The following is a 16,363-nucleotide window of genomic DNA, read 5'->3' as shown; positions in this document are numbered from 1 at the left end:
GAATATCCCTTGCATGATGGGTGAATATCCCCATAGGAGCTGGACAGCTCCCGGGACGTGAGTCATCAGAGAGCAGTTAGACAGAAAACAGCAACTCAACTTCAGAAGCTAATAACTATTGGAAGGATTAAGATTTTTTAATAGAAGTAATTTACAAATCTGTTTAACTTTCCGGAGCCAGTTGATATATATAAAAAAAGTTTTTGCCTGGAATACCCCTTTAAGGCAGTCGATTAGCCCTTTATTCTCTTCTACATACCTTCCTTCCTTTGTTTTTAATTTAGTTATTCCTTGTTTTCATTTATATATCTGAAGAATGTCTTATCCCCTTTTTTCACAGACTGAGCTAGTTTTCCTTCTGCCTGCGCTTAAGAAGTTCTTATGACTTGCTTGGCCTCTTTCTGCCTAATCTTGTAGATTTCCCTATCTTCATAGCTCTGGGTTGTTTTATAATTACTAAATGATAGCTTTTTGTTTTTAATGATTTTAGCCACTTCTGATGGGTACCACAGTGGTCTCTTGCTTTTTCTGCTTTTACTGACAAGTCTAAAACAATTTAATGTTGCCTTCAATAATGCGTCTTTTATAGGGGCTATCCAGGAAAAAACTTTTTTACATATACCAAATGGCTCCAGAAAGTTAAACAGATTTGTAAATCACTTCTATTAAAAAATCTTAATCCTTTAAGTACTTATGAGCTGATGAAGTTGAGTTGATCTTTTCTGTCTAAATGCTCTTTGATGACATGTGTCTCGGGAACCGCCCAGTTTAGAAGCAAATCCCCATAGCAAACCTCTTCTACTCTGTGCAGTTCCCGAGACAAGCAGAGATGTCAGCAGAGAGCACTGTTACCAGACAGAAAACAACAACTCCACTTCAGCAGCTGATAATTATTGAAAGGATTAAGATTTTTTTTATAGAAGTAATTTACAAATCTATAGTTAATAAAGAGAAGAACAAAGGGTGGCACCTAACGGAAAATCAAGTGCAAAAAATATATTGATATAGAAAAGTCTAGGAATGTTCATGAAAAATCAATATTCCTAATACACGTGATAGAGGCAATCCATTGTGAAAACTTTCTCCATGCGTTACGGTGGTGCCAAGACACAGGTAAGTAGTTCACACAATATATGTAAAAAAGGAATAAGTCAGGCAACTCACCGTTGATACGTTGACTGCTGCGAGGCTCAAATCATGTTCATGAGGTGGAGATCAATGAGGGAAGCTCAGGAGGCGATTAAGCGGTTGATTTCGTGCAAAAGCACTTAGTCCGGCCTCTGTGTATTTTTTATACAAATTTTAATAGTATGAGTTTTTTTTTTGCCTTCCTCCGGTAGGGTCTTATTAGGGTTATAGGTTGAACGTGATGGGCTCTGGTCTTTTTTCCACCTTATGAACTTTGTTACTATGTTACTATGTAATGGACGTGATTGTACATCCATTAGCGGGAACACACAGAAAAAATGGTCGTACAATTAAGTCCATTTGCAGGAAAGGGTTAATTTACTTTTACCCTTTTTTTTTAGGTAAAATGGGAAAAAGGGGTGATTTACATTTTTATTGGGGAGGGGCTTTTTCATGTTATTTTTTATTTTTATTTATTTTTTAACTTTTTGTTTCCAATTTTATGTCCCCATAGGTTACTATTTATAGAAACCATTAGATTGCTAATATTGTTCAGAGTTATGCATAGGCATAGCACTTTTTGGTATTATCGGCGATCTTCTTCTCTAGTCTGCTCGACGTCAGACCAGAGAAGAAGATCCAGGGAGAGCAGGGGAGGCAGGTAAGGGGACCTCTGTCCACCATCTTGGATGATCGTATCCCCGCGGCCGTGTATTTCCGCATGGCCTCAGATGCTGTCTTCTGTATTGATCACGGCATCTGAGGGGTCAATGGTGGTCATCAGCGCGATCACCATAACCGGTGGGTCCCTGGCTGCTGATAGCATCCAGGACCTGCCAAGCATGCTGCGAGCACCGTTCCAGGATGTTAATGTATGTCCTAGTGCGCTAAGTCACAGCGGATCAGGATGTACATTTAAGTCCAATGTCCTAAAGGGGTTAAAAAGCAAGGAGGAAAAAACAAATATGAAAATTAGTTGTGTCCTCAATGGGTAACTTTTTAGTCATAAAATAAGATAACATTTAGCTTTGGAATAGATAGTATACCTAATGTCTATTATGTAACATTTCTGCCTCTCTGAATGTACAGAATTGTTGCTTTTATTCAGGCTGCTATGGTTACATCCAGGGTTTAGTATGTGCAAAGAAGTTCCTTTGATCCATTTACAAATGAGTCACCATTGCTATGAATACATATGTTTATGTCACCCTACAAAACCAAAGCAATTTGAATAACATCTATTGTTCACTTTGTTGCTTCTGCATTCAGTGAACTGGATAACTGCAATGTAGGAATACGGTTTATATGATAAAGTGCCATAAACCTCACCCTAGAATAAAGGCCTAAGACATGTTGTTTGTGCTGGCCAAATAGTCCTACACATCCTGTGGTTTGTTTGTCTTTGCCACTAGTTCAATAATTCCTGGCCTTTTAACCATAGTGTAATTTAACCATTTTAACCATAGTGTAATTTAACCTACGTTGAAATTGACTTTCAGAGAACATTAAAAAGAGAAATGTGACTTATCACTAGTTAAAAAACCAAAACCAAAAAAAAAACAACGTAATATACTAAAATCCTACGTTAAAAAGAAACGTCGCCGGGTAAATACATCTTTGTTGACAAAATACATCTTTGTTAACTGTTAACCCTTAAATTTTACCATTTAACGAATGTTAGCTACCCTTGATGTTGCTATGTTTATGTAGACACCAGAAAAGTAACAAAAAGCCAGGCCAGACTTTTGTCTTTAAAGAGGTTGTCCAGATTTAAAAAAGGTATACGCTATCCACAGGATTGGGGGAAAGTGTTTGATGGTGGGGGGGGGGGGGGTCTGACCTCTGGGACCCCCTATGATCTCTAAATGGGGCCCAACTCTCCTCATTAAATGCTCCAACCCATACCTTCTGAGATGTAGCGGTGTCCATCCTAAGTTGGTGATTGGCCAAGAGTGTTGTTACTGCTCAGAGGAGGATGTCTAGGAAGGTGGGGGCCGGAGCATTCAGTGTGGAGAGTCATGTCCCATTCTGGCGATCGTGGGGGTCTGACCTCTTGATCAGACACTTATCTCCTGACCTGTGGATAGGGGATATGCTTTTAATAGCTGAATAGCATCTTTAACCCATTAAGGACATTCACAGTAAATGTATGGCGCTGCATAGCATCACTTAGCGCACAGGGCCATACATTTACAGCGCGGCTGTGTAGCGAGCGCATGAGCTGCGCTTGCTTGTTCCCGGCAGGTCCCGGCGGCTGTCAGCAGCCATGGACCCGCCGGTAATGGCGGAAATCAGCGATTGCGCTGATGTCTGCCATTAACCCCTCAGGTGCTGGGATCAATACAGCTAACGGCATCTACGGCAGTACAGCACTTATAATGGCGGATCTGATCGCCCACGGCAGCGCCGGGGGGATCAGATTAGCCAAGATGGCGGACAGAGATCCCCTCCCCTGCCTCTGTCCATCTCCTGGGGTCTTCTGCACTGATCTGCCTTCCTGCAGACCAGAGAAGAAGATTGCCAATAATACTGATTAATGCTATGCCCTATGAATAGGACTGAACAGTATTAGCAATCTAATGATTGCTATAAATAGTCCCCTATGGGGACTAAAAACGTGTATAATAAATGTAAAAAAAAAGTTTAAAAAAAAATAAAATAAAAATGTGAAAAAGCCGTTCCCCCAATAAAGATTTAAGTCACCCCTTTTCCCCATATAAATACAAAAAAGCGTAAAAAACTATAAATAATGAACATATTTGGTATAATTGCTTGCGTAAATGTCCAAACTATAAAAATATAATGTTAATGATCCACTACAACGAACGGCGTATACGTAAAAAAAAAAGTCAAAAATGTCTGCTTTTTTGTCACATCAAACTGCTATTTTTTTAAAATAAAAAGCGATCAAAAAGTCACATATATGCAAACAGGGAGTTAAAACAAACCACAGATCATGGCGCAATAAATGAGCCCTCACACATCCCAGAGTACGGTAAAATAAGAAAGTTACAGGTGTTCAAAATAGGGCAATTTAAAACATACTGATTTTGTAAAAAAAAAAAGTTTGAGATTTTTTAAAAGCAGTACAATAATAGAAATGTAAGTAACCATGGGTATCATTTTAATTGTATTGACCCAGAGAATAAAGAAAACATGTAAAGTGTACAGCGCAAAAACGAAACCCCCCAAATTTGCTAAATTATGATTTTCGTTAAAATTTCCTTACATAAAAAATATGTTTTTGGGTTTACCACACATTTTAGGGTAAAATGAGTGATGTCATTACAAAGTACAACTGGTCACACAGGAAACAAGCCCTAATATGGGTCTGTGAATGGAAATATAAGAGTTATGAATTTTAGAAGGCGTGGAGGAAAAAACAAAAACGCCAAAATAAAATTGGCTGTGTCCTTAAAGTGGTACTCCGGTGGAAAACATTTTTTGTTTTTAAATCAACTGGTGCCAGAAAGTTAAACAGATTTGTAAATTACTTCTATTAAAAAATCTTTATCCCATTTTTTTTTCTATTCTGTCTTGTCCACAGCGCTATCTGATGACACCTGATGCCCATTTCAGGAACTGTCCAGAGCAGGAGAAAATCCTCATAGCAAACCTATGCTACTCTGCACAGTTCCTGACATGAACAAAGGTGTCAGCAGAGAGCACTGTGGACAAGACAAAAAAGAAATTCAAAAAGCAAAGAATTTCCTCTGTAGCATACAGCTGCTAATAAGTTCTGGAAGGATAAAGATTGTTTAATAGAAGTAATTTACAATTCTGTTTAATCTTCTGACACCAGTTGATTTAAAAAAAAAAAAAAAGTTTTCACCGGAGTACCCCTTTAAGGTGAAAATGGGCTGAGTCCTTAAGGAGTTAAAGAAGTATTCTGGAACCTAAAAACGTATCCCCTATCCACAGGATAGGGAATTATTGTCTGATCATGGGGTCCATGTATGCTGGGAACCAGGGGCGGACACAGACAGCAGAGGGCCCCTGTGCAAAGAATGTGCCTGCCCCCCCCCCCCAGCACTGTGCCCCCTCATGTACCTAGACCCCACCGGAGGGCCTCCACTTACCCCGCGCGTGTAGTGTCGCCACTTGCCTTGTCCACCACAGGTGGATGGAACGGCTCCTGAGGTGGGCTCCAGGTGGCCCCTGTCCCTCTCAGTGTGCGGCCCAGTGAGTACTCCCCCGGGTCAGCCTGACCCGTATCTAGCTGGGAGGCAGAGGGCAGTGCTCCCCTTTACATTCACACCCCTGGACTTAGCACGACACCCCTTGGCACCCCCTGGTTCCTTGGCTTCTTATCCTTAGTGATAGAAGTGACTTACAGGCAGGGCCAGACTGGGACCAAAAATAGGCTCAGGCATTTTAAAATAAATAGCCCATTTTTATGGTGGGGGTCTGACTCATGGGACCCCCACCAATCACCTTGGTTCATGTGGCTCCCCAGATGTTGGAAAGCTGCAACTCCCATCATGTCTGAAGTTACTACAGCTGATGGGACAGTCAGGAGACTACACAATGATATCAGTGACTACAGCTCTGATGGGACAGTTAGGAAAATACACAATGATATCACTGACCTGAGTGACGTCTTCTCTGTTGTCTTTACTTTTTTTCTTCATCTGGTCCAGACACCAGGATTTCTTCCATCTTCTCTGCAGAGTCTGACACCTGGACATCATTGGTTCCTTAATTTGTCAGTAGATCCTCATCCTCTGTATGATGACAATAATCATTATAACCTTGCCAAATACTGTACCCCCTGAATATAATACTGCCAACCACTGTACCCCCGAATATAATACTGCCAAATACTGTTCCCCTGAATATAATACTGCCAACCACTGTACTCTATTAATATAATACTGCCAATCACTATACACCACTGAATCACCCCATACACCCCACGCACTCTCTCCTCAGTCTCCTCATCACCCCATACACCCCACGCAACCCATCCTCAGTCTCCTCATCTCCCCCATACACCCCACGCACCCCATCCTCAGTCTCATCGCCCCATACACCTCACACAACCCATCCTCGGTCTTCTCATCACCCCATACACCCCATGCACTCCATCCTCAGTCTCCTCATCACCCCATGCACTCCATCCTCAGTCTCCTCCTCACCCCATGCACTCCATCCTCAGTCTCCTCATCACCCCATGCACTCCATCCTCAGTCTCCTCATCACCCCATGCACTCCATCTTCAGTCTCCTCATCACCCCATGCACTCCATCCTCAGTCTCCTCATCACCCCATACACCCCACGCAACCCATCCTCAGTCTCCTCATCTCCCCCATACACCCCACGCACCCCATCCTCAGTCTCATCGCCCCATACACCTCACACAACCCATCCTCGGTCTTCTCATCACCCCATACACCCCATGCACTCCATCCTCAGTCTCCTCATCACCCCATGCACTCCATCCTCAGTCTCCTCCTCACCCCATGCACTCCATCCTCAGTCTCCTCATCACCCCATGCACTCCATCCTCAGTCTCCTCATCACCCCATGCACTCCATCTTCAGTCTCCTCATCACCCCATGCACTCCATCCTCAGTCTCCTCATCACCCCATACACCCCACACACCCCATCCTCAGTCTCCTCATCACCCCATACACCCCACGCACTCCATCCTCAGTCTCCTCATCACCCCATGCACTCCATCCTCAGTCTCCTCATCACCCCCATACACCCCATGCACTCCATCCTCAGTCTCCTCATCACCCCGTACACCCCATGCACTCCATCCTCAGTCTTCTCATCACCCCATGCACTCCATCCTCAGTCTCCTCATCACCCCATGCACTCCATCCTCAGTCTCCTCATCACCCTATTCACTCCATCCTCAGTCTCCTCCTCACCCCATGCACTCCATCCTCAGTCTCCTCATCACCCCATACACCCCACACACCCCATCCTCAGTCTCATCACCCCATACACCCCACGCACTCCATCCTCAGTCTCCTCATCACCCCATGCACTCCATCCTCAGTCTCCTCATCACCCCCATACACCCCATGCACTCCATCCTCAGTCTCCTCATCACCCCATACACCCCATGCACTCCATCCTCAGTCTCCTCATCACCCCATACACCCCATGCACTCCATCCTCAGTCTCCTCATCATCCCATGCACTCCATCCTCAGTCTCCTCATCACCCCATGCACTCCATCCTCAGTCTCCTCCTAACCCCATGCACTCCATCCTCAGTCTCCTCATCACCCCATGCACTCCATCCTCAGTCTCCTCATCACCCCATGCACTCCATCCTCAGTCTCCTCTTCACCCCATGCACTCCATCCTCAGTCTCCTCATCACCACATACACCCCATGCACTCCATCCTCAGTCTCCTCATCACCGCATACACCCCATCCTCAGTCTCCTCATCACCCCATGCACTCCATCCTCAGTCTCCTCATCACTGCATACACCCCATGCACTCCATCCTCAGTCTGCTCATCACCCCATGCACTCCATCCTCAGTCTCCTCATCACCCCCATACACCCCATGCACTCCATCCTCAGTCTCCTCATCACCCCATACACCCCATGCACTCCATCCTCAGTCTTCTCATCACCCCATGCACTCCATCCTCAGTCTCCTCATCACCCCATGCACTCCATCCTCAGTCTCCTCCTCACCCCATGCACTCCATCCTCAGTCTCCTCATCACCCCATGCACTCCATCCTCAGTCTCCTCATCACCCCATACACCCCATCCTCAGTCTCATCACCCCATACACCCCACGCACTCCATCCTCAGTCTCCTCATCACCCCATGCACTCCATCCTCAGTCTCCTCATCACCCCCATACACCCCATGCACCCCATCCTCAGTCTCCTCATCACCCCATACACCCCACGCACCCCATTCTCAGTCTCCTCATCACCCCATACACCCCACGCACTCCATCCTCAGTCTCCTCATCACCCCATGCACTCCATCCTCAGTCTCCTCATCACCCCATGCACTCCATCCTCAGTCTCCTCATCACCCCATACACCCCATGCACTCCATCCTCTTCACCCCATACAACCCATGCACTCCATCCTCAGTCTCCTCATCACCCCATACACCCCATGCACTCCATCCTCTTCACCCCATACAACCCATGCACTGCATCCTCAGTCTCCTCATCACCCCCATACACCCCATGCACTCCATCCTCATCACCCCATACACCCCATGCACTCCATCCTCATCACCCCCATACACCCCACACACTCCATCCTCAGTCTCCTCATCACCTCATATACCTTAAGCACCTCATCAGTATTACACAGCTGACACCCCCCCAGTCCTTCTCATCAACATTAAACCCCCTAATCACTACACCCCTGACCCCCCTTCTGGTCCTCCTTATCAACACAAAGCTCTCCCAGACCCCCAATCCTCCTTATCATTACACCACCAACCTCTTCAACACCCCTCCTGTCCTCTTCATCATCATTACAATCCCCTCCCCCACCGCCCTGCACCCGACCGTCGCTCTCCTCACATTATCTGCTCAGCGATGCGGCCGTGTGAGGCGGGAGGGTTTGCTGCTCCTGTCGCTTCTGCCGGGGTCAGAGGCCATGACACGTGACATCAGGGGCTTGGAACAGACGTGCGTGCCTGCGCGGGGCACGTCTGTTCCCATCAGCCCCTGGCCTGGCCTGTCCGTCTCACCCGGCCGGTTTAAAGGTAAATTACTGCTGACAGCGGCAGGTCCGGGACCTGTTGCTGCAGCATATAGTATGAAGTACTGGCAGGGGGCCCTGCAGGGGCCCAGACTGTGAGGCCCAGGCTGTAACCTGGGTTACTAGGGGGGCCCCCTAACACGCTGGGCCCCTGTGCAGCCGAACCATCTGAACAAGTGATATGTCCGCCCCTGCTGGGAACCCCCCCATCTCCTGCCTGGTACTCAAGCTCACCCCATGCACAGAGCTGTGTTGACCACCACAAGCATGGAGGGGGCGCATCAGCCTGCTCAGTGCATGGGGAGAGCCAGGGGACATGGAGTGCTCCAAACGGTTCGATCCCTGCGACAGAAACGTATCCCCTATCCTATGGATAGGGGGTAAGTTGTTAAGTACCGGAGTACCCCTTAACCCAAAGAGACCAAATATTCATCTGTTCTGAGGTTTAGGTATTAAATGCTCATTTATAAATAAAAATTTTAATGTTGTTTCTTCCATTTTCATGCCTACTTGACTCCAGAGAATAAAAATACTTCTACGGAATATAGAATGAAGGAGATAAACATTAACATTGTCTGGCTCATCTCCCCAGTGCCATGCAAAATTAACATTTTTACTGAGGAAATTAAACTTTTTAATAGACAATTATCAGACCCCATGTTACAGAGTAGGATATGATCTAAGAATAGAAAGATTGCATGCTTTGGAAGAAACAATTCCATTTTTTTCTTTTTTTGTTCTCTCCATAAGTTATTTGGCCAACCCTCAAAGACGTTGCATTGTCAGCAGATCCTGATATTACTTTATCTAAGGGCAGCTTTAGGCTTAGGCTACACACAGACCTGTAGTGAGATTTTCCCATTTATCTATCAAAAAACCATTTCATTAAGGAGAGCAGCTGTAGTTTAATAGTTTCATATGAAAAATCTTGCTACAAAGACTTTGTGCAGCCTTGATTTTAAAGGAAAACAGTCATCCACCCCCCTGCACTATAACCCGATACACAGAGTAATAGTGCGGGTGAACAGGTGACCGTTTTCCTTTAAAGACATAATACATTGCAGTGGTGTAGTTAGGCTCAGCCAAGTGAAGTAAACCTCACTCACTTAGGACTGTAAATCAAATTCTTAAAGATTTATTTGAAGCTGTGAGCGGGAGCATTTTATATGATTTTCCATGAACTGTCTGCAGATCTGCTGCAAAATCTGCAAGTACAGATAAAAGTTTATAGTAAATTCACTGGCGCATGCTTGTCAACGCTTCCCTAGTCCCTGTGATCATTAACCTTTTAACAAACTTTGAATAAATCAATAGTACAAGAGAATATAAGAAACTTTATCTGACAAAATGGCACAATGGGTGAGGAAATGGCACAGGGGGGATAGAATGGCACAGGGGGAATGAAATGGCACAGGGGGAATGAAATGGCAATGGGGGGGATGAAATGGCACAGGGGGGGATGAAATGGCACAGGGGGGATAGAATGGCACAGGGGGAATGAAATGGCACAGGGGGAATGAAATTACACAGGGGGAAGGAAATGTCACAGGGGCGGATAAAATGGCACAGGGGGGGGGAGAAATGGCACAGGGGGGATGAAATGGCACAGGGGGGATGAAATGGCACAGGGGGAATGAAATGGCACAGGGGGAATGAAATGGCAATGGGGGGGATGAAATGGCACAGGGGGGGATGAAATGGCACAGGGGGGATAGAATGGCACAGGGGGAATGAAATGGCACAGGGGGAATGAAATGGCACAGGGGGGATAGAATGGCACAGGGGGAACGAAATGGCACAGGGGGAATGAAATGGCAATGGGGGGGATGAAATGGCACAGGGGGGATGAAATGGCACAGGGGGGATAGAATGGCACAGGGGGAATGAAATGACACAGGGGGAATGAAATGGCACAGGGGGAATGAAATTACACAGGGGGAAGGAAATGTCACAGGGGCGGATAAAATGGCACAGGGGGGGGAAGAAATGGCACAGGGGGGATGAAATGGCACAGGGGGGATGAAATGGCACAGGGGGAATGAAATGGCACAGGGGGAATGAAATGGCACAGGGGGAATGAAATTACACAGGGGGAAGGAAATGTCACAGGGGCGGATAAAATGGCACAGGGGGGGATGAAATAGCACAGGGGGGATGAAATGGCACAGGGGGGATGAAATGGCACAGGGGGGATGAAATGGCACAGGGGGAATGAAATTACACAGGGGGAATGAAATGTCACGGGGGGGATAAAATGTCACAGGGGGGATGAAATGGCACAGGGGGGATGAAATGGCACAGGGGGAATGAAATGGCACAGGGGGAATGAAATGGCACAGGGGAAACTAAATGGCACAGGGGGGATGAAATGGCACAGGGGGGGGTGAAATGGCACAGGGGGGATGAAATGGCACAGGGGGGATGAAATGGCACAGGGGGGGATGAAATGGCACAGGGGTGGCAGCCACATATATACTGCTGATACTTAAAGGATAAGTATCATGAAAAAAATGTGTTCCCTATCCGAAGTCCGAGCACAATCCGAACATGCATTACAATCCTTGTCCTTACATACTCTCCTGCCCAATTTGGCAATGGGTGTAAAGACAACTGTCTGATGCTCATCAAGTATCATGCATGGCTTCCATTAATTGCTGAATGCCATTTGTTAGCATCCATTCCTTACTAGCAAACAGTTTCACCTCATCACACCTGATGTCCGGTCGCCCAGGAGAGTTTGGCTGCAAAACCTCTCTAATTCTTCATTCTGCTTTTTACAGTGTTTGTTCAGTATTTTATTGATCTGTCTAGTCTGTAGTACGATAATAAACTTTAGACTGCCTCTGTGGTATCTAAACACGATATGATCACTATATTCAGTTAAAATCGCTTAAACTATGGTGGTTATTTTGGTATTGCCGTAGAGTTTATTATTTAGTTGCAGTATGGAAGTATTATTTAGTCACAGAATGATGGTCACTGTATTACGGTATTATCCAGTCACAATATTTATTTATATTAATATTTGGTGGTAGCGTAGGGTATTGTATTCAGACAGAGTCTGGTACAGCATAATGTGTCCTGTATTTCTTTAGAACACTCATGGGGACTCATCACTGTCCATACGACTGATCACCAGGACCAGGATGTGCACTTAGCAGCAATGCTGTAAATGTCACTGAGCAATATTTACATTTATATAATCTATGGCAATACATATATCTTCAGCTTTTTATAACAGTGCCTATACACTCTTTAACAGCAGGTAGGATTAAAGCACATAAAAAAATATAAAAAAAAATAGTTTTTCCTATTTGCGGCATTAAAACATGGGTGAAAAAACAATGTATGTTTTTGCCAAGTGGTAGTCAGCAATTAGGCTGGGTTCACGCTATATACATTCTGCATGGAATCCCCATGAGAGCCCTGTATATATGTGGCATTGTGGTGTCCCCTTACTGTTGGTCCCTCCTCCAGTTAAATAAAGGACACCCTGGAACAGGAGGTAATAAAGGGGGTGATAAAATGGCACTGGAATGTGGTAACATGGCACAAGGGAGGGTGATAAAATGGCACAGGAGGGTAGCAGACAAATTTCTAACAATGATACTGATACTTTAGATATTATATATGTTGTCTACAATTGTGGCAATAGTAGACAAGGCAATGTAGGATGCATGTATGAAATGTGCAGTGTAGAGTGTGTTGCAAAACTATGCAGTTCTAAAAAGCCTGTCACCAACATAAAAGTTTAAAAAGCTCTGATCTAATTCTTAAATAGTGCAAAATAAGAGGGACAGTCATCAAAGGCTCCAGATAAACCTAAAGTCTATCTAGTCTAAGTTTAGACCAACTATTATGTAGCTTCAAACCAGAATCATGATCCAAATTGGCTGTGGAGACGTATTTCTTTTTTACTAATCCCACTTATGTGGGACCTAGTAAAAAAGTATCCAAAACTCATAAAAAATGTGACACAAATAATGTAATTTTACACTGCTCAAAAAAATAAAAGGAACACTTAAAGGGGTATTCCAGTTTTTTTTTTATTTGACTATGCTACAGGGGCTGTAAATTTAGTGTAATTCATAATATAGTGTTTGTACCTGTATGTGACGGTTTTCTCACAATTCTTCTGTGATTTTCACCCCACTATTTATTTTTAAAAGCATACAAAATGACTGTTGTCTCGGATTTTTCCCAGCTTCCAATGTGGCTGAGACCTGACTCACTAGTCAGCTGATGACAGGGAGCCTGTCTGCTTCAATAGGTGGAGCGATCGCTTGGTGGGAGAGAGATCAATCTGCAACTAATGCAACAGCTGTAGGCACCCTGATTAAAAACCACAGGTCTTTTGTTTCAATGGGTGGGATGGCTGATGTGTGGGAGGGAGGAAAATGGAATTGAGGGATTTGTAGTCAAAAAAAGAAAAGTCAAACAGGAAATACAAGTTTACAGAAAGCTAGCCACAGCGTTATGGTAATCTCAGAACATAGCCATTTAGCCCCAAGACAAGTGCAGATCCTTCCTAAGCATGTCCATTACTATCTGCCAGGTACGTACTAAAATCACCTTAGGGTGGATAACCCCTTTAAAAAACACAATGTAACTCCAAGTCATTCACACTTCTGTGAAATCACACTGTCCACTCAGGAAGCAACACTGATTGACAATCAATTTCACATGCTGCTGTGCAAATGGAACAGAAAACAGGTGGAAATCATAGGCAATTAGCAAGACACCTCCCCCCAATAAAGGATTGGTTCTGTAGATAGTGACAACAGACCACTTCTCAGTTTCTATGCTTCCTTGCTGATGTTTTGGTCACTTTTGAATGCTGGCAGTGCTTTCACTCTAGTGGTAGCATGAGACGGAGTCTACAACCCACACAAGTGGCTCAGGTAGTGCAGCTCATCCAGGATGGCACATCAATGCGAACTGTGGCAAGAAGGTATGCTGTGTCTATCAGCATAGTGTCCGTAGCATGGAGGTGCTACAAGGAGACGTAGAGGAGACCCTAGGAGCAGGACCGCTACCTCCGCCTTTGTGCAAGGAGGAGCAGGAGGAGCACTGCCAGAGCCCTGCAAAATGACCTCCAGCAGGCCACAAATCTACATGTGTCCAGTCAAACGGTCAGAAACAGACTCCATGAGGGTGGTATGAGGGCCCGACGTCCACAGGTGGGGATTGTGCTTCCAGCCCAACACAGTGCAGGACGTTTGGCATTTGTCAGAGAACACGAAGATTGTCAAATTCGCCACTGGTGCCCTGTGCTCTTCACAGATAAAAGCAGGTTCACACTGAGCACATGTGACAGACGTGACAGAGTCTGGAGACGCTGTGGAGAATGTTCTGCCACCTGCAACATCCTCCAGCATGACTGGTTTGGTGGTGGGTCAGTAATGGTATGGGGTGGCATTTTTTTTTGGGGGGGCGCACAGCCCTTCATGTACTTGCCAGAGTTAGCCTGACTGCCATTAGGTACCGAGATGAGATCCTCAGACCCCTTGTGAGACCATATGCTGGTGTGGTTGGCCCTGGGTTCCTCCTAATGCAAGAAAATGCTAGACCTCATGTGGCTGAAGTGTGTCAGCAGTTTCTGCAAGAGGAAGGCATTGATGCTATGGACTGGCCTGCCCATTCCCCAGACCTGAATCCGATTGAGCACATCTGGAATATCATGTCTCGCTTCATCCAACAATGCCACGTTGCACCACAGACTGTCCAGGTGTTGGTGGATGCTTTAGTCAAGGTCCGGGAGGACATCCCTCAGGAGACCATCCACCACCTCATCAGGAGCATGCCCAAGCATTGTAGGGAGGTCATTCGGGCACGTGGAGGCCACACACACTACTGAGCCTCATTTAGACTTGTTTTAAGGACATTACATCAAAGTTAGATACAGGCTATGCAAAAATGGACTTTTCCAGGCTATTCCCCTCAAGATCAATAATGCTCACAATCCCGTTACCGGATGGTACTTGGGACTTTATTTGCAACATAAAAGTTTCCAGCCCATCCGCCGGGCTCTTCATCAGGCATATAAAAACATACAAATTTAAAAAGACCCGGGGAGAAATTACAGCCGGATCAAAGGTTAACATGACGTCACACATCCGGTCACACATCTATAGTTATACATAATAAAACATTCTTAAAACAGGACATTTGAACCTATAATAACTATAATTACTACTATACTCCTGACCATACTCAGTGAGGGTCCCATTTTCTTTCTTTCAAAACACTGTAGTCGCCTCATTGCGAGACGCTGTCGAGCTTGAGAACGAGGCTCTTATGTCAGCCCCATTCATAAAAAACAAAACCGGAATGAGGCTGACACATAGTACTACACTTTGTAAACAATGTGTCATGATGTATCCAGCTCCCGTTCCCGTGAATGAAGTCAGAGGAAGATCACAGGTAAGTAATTAGACAATCTCTAACGCCAAGGATGAGGGATAAATTACTCTGTCCTAGACAGTATAACCTGGGTGAACAATATATAATAATATCAATTACAACTAGATTGTGTTTCTAGTTGTAAATATCTTGTTTGGAATCAATAAAGATATTTACAACTAGAAACACAATCTAGTTGTAATTGATATTATTCTATATTGTTCACCCAAGTTATACTGTCTAGGACAGAGTAATTTATCCCTCATCCTTGGCGTTAGAGATTGTCTAATTACTTACCTGTGATCTTCCTCTGACTTCATTCACAGGAACGGGAGCTGGATACATCGTGACACTTTGTTTACAAAGTGTAGTACTATGTGTCAGCCTCGTTCCGTTTTTGTTTTTTATGAATGGGGCTGATGTAAGAGCCTCGTTCTCAAGCTCGACAGTGTCTCGCAAAGAGGGGACTACAGTGTTTTTAAAGAAAGAAAACGGGTCCCTCACTGAGTATGGTCAGGAGTATATTAGTAATTATAGTTATTATAGGTTCAAATGTCATGTTTTACGAATGTTTTATTATGTATAACTATAGATGTGTGACCCGATGTGTGACGTCATGTTAACCTTTGACCCGGCTGTAATTTCTCCCTGGGTCTTTTTAGTCATTTAGTCATTTGTATGGTTTTATAAGCCTGATGAAGAGCCCGACGGATGGGCTAGAAACTTCATACGATTAGTTCATTCATTCAGATCTAGCATGTGTTATCTTAGTGTTCCCTTAATTTTTTTGAGCAGTGTATGTAGGTTTTTTGCACAAATTAAGTCAAAATTTCTGCACATATCAGTTTCATGTGAATCTGGTCCATAAAATAAGACAGGCACACACACAGATGCACATAAAAAAAAGCTTCTAAAAGCTCTTGTATTATATCTCACTGCTATGCTAGAACTTTACATTACACTGCTAAGTACTGTTCAATAATGATATTCATGGTGCTGCTGTTTCCGAGGGTGTGCCATAGAGATCTAGGGAAGCGGGATCTTCTGTGTGTGTGCATTGTATGGGAAACATCATAATAGCTAATTGATGATGGCCACTTCTCGCTATAACCTTCGTAAATAAATTATA

Source organism: Hyla sarda, chromosome 3 (assembly GCF_029499605.1).
Source record: "Hyla sarda isolate aHylSar1 chromosome 3, aHylSar1.hap1, whole genome shotgun sequence".
NCBI classification, from domain to species: Eukaryota; Metazoa; Chordata; class Amphibia; order Anura; family Hylidae; genus Hyla; species Hyla sarda.
The sequence above is the reverse complement of the archived record's forward strand: the minus strand, read 5'-3'. Positions refer to the sequence as shown.